The following is an 868-nucleotide window of genomic DNA, read 5'->3' on the forward strand; positions in this document are numbered from 1 at the left end:
ATCTCAAAGGAAAAAAAAAGTATATATTTTTTTAACATGTTAAAATGCTCCTCTTTTACCTGGCATGTTTTTGGGAATATTATGTGTATGATATATAGATTTACATACTATAAATATGGGCCTACAAATCAAGTTAATGGTTAAGAATCTCTTTTTTGTTGTTGTTTAAATTCTAATGTGCTTTTTAAAAAATTAAAATACTCTCACAAAAGTAGATGATCTACCCCAGTCCTTGAGAGGCAGGCTCTTGTCCTAGGCCCCAGGAGGCTCAAAAGCTGAGTTCTCATGTGAAGGAAATAAAAATTGCTTAGTGGTCCTGACAGAGACTCCCAAGCCACCACCAGGACCCAGAGGGAGCCTTGTCTTTCTCACCCCTTACCAACAGACTCCTTTTCTAACAGTGGGAGCAAGTTTTAACTTGAAACTCTAGTGTCTGTCAAAAAGCAATCACAGGAAAATGAAAGACAGGGGAATGGGTGTTTAATACCAATTTTAAAAAGCAGCCTGAAGGAAAATAAACACAATTACCAAGCTGACCGGGCAATCAGAGTCAGGAAGTGATGGATACAGGAAAAAGCTAAGTGAAAGAAAGCATCCCAGTTAAAATTAATATATCGTAATATCAAACACACAAGTTAAGTCTCCTTCCCACGGGGGAATTGAGTTATTTCGATATAATTTCCAGAAAGAACTAAAGGCCCTCCATAGTTCTATGTCAATGTAAAGGCAGAAACCAAACGAAGCAAAGCTTGCTTGAGTGTTGAGTTCTTTGGAAACCGGAAACTTAGGGAAACTGTCAAGGACGTGTGTTGCTGATGCAGGAATGGGAAGTGGAATGCTGGCAACAGACCCACTGAACCCTAGTTCT

The sequence above is a fragment of the Arvicanthis niloticus genome, chromosome 16, assembly GCF_011762505.2.
Source record: "Arvicanthis niloticus isolate mArvNil1 chromosome 16, mArvNil1.pat.X, whole genome shotgun sequence".
In the NCBI taxonomy this organism is placed as follows: Eukaryota; Metazoa; Chordata; class Mammalia; order Rodentia; family Muridae; genus Arvicanthis; species Arvicanthis niloticus.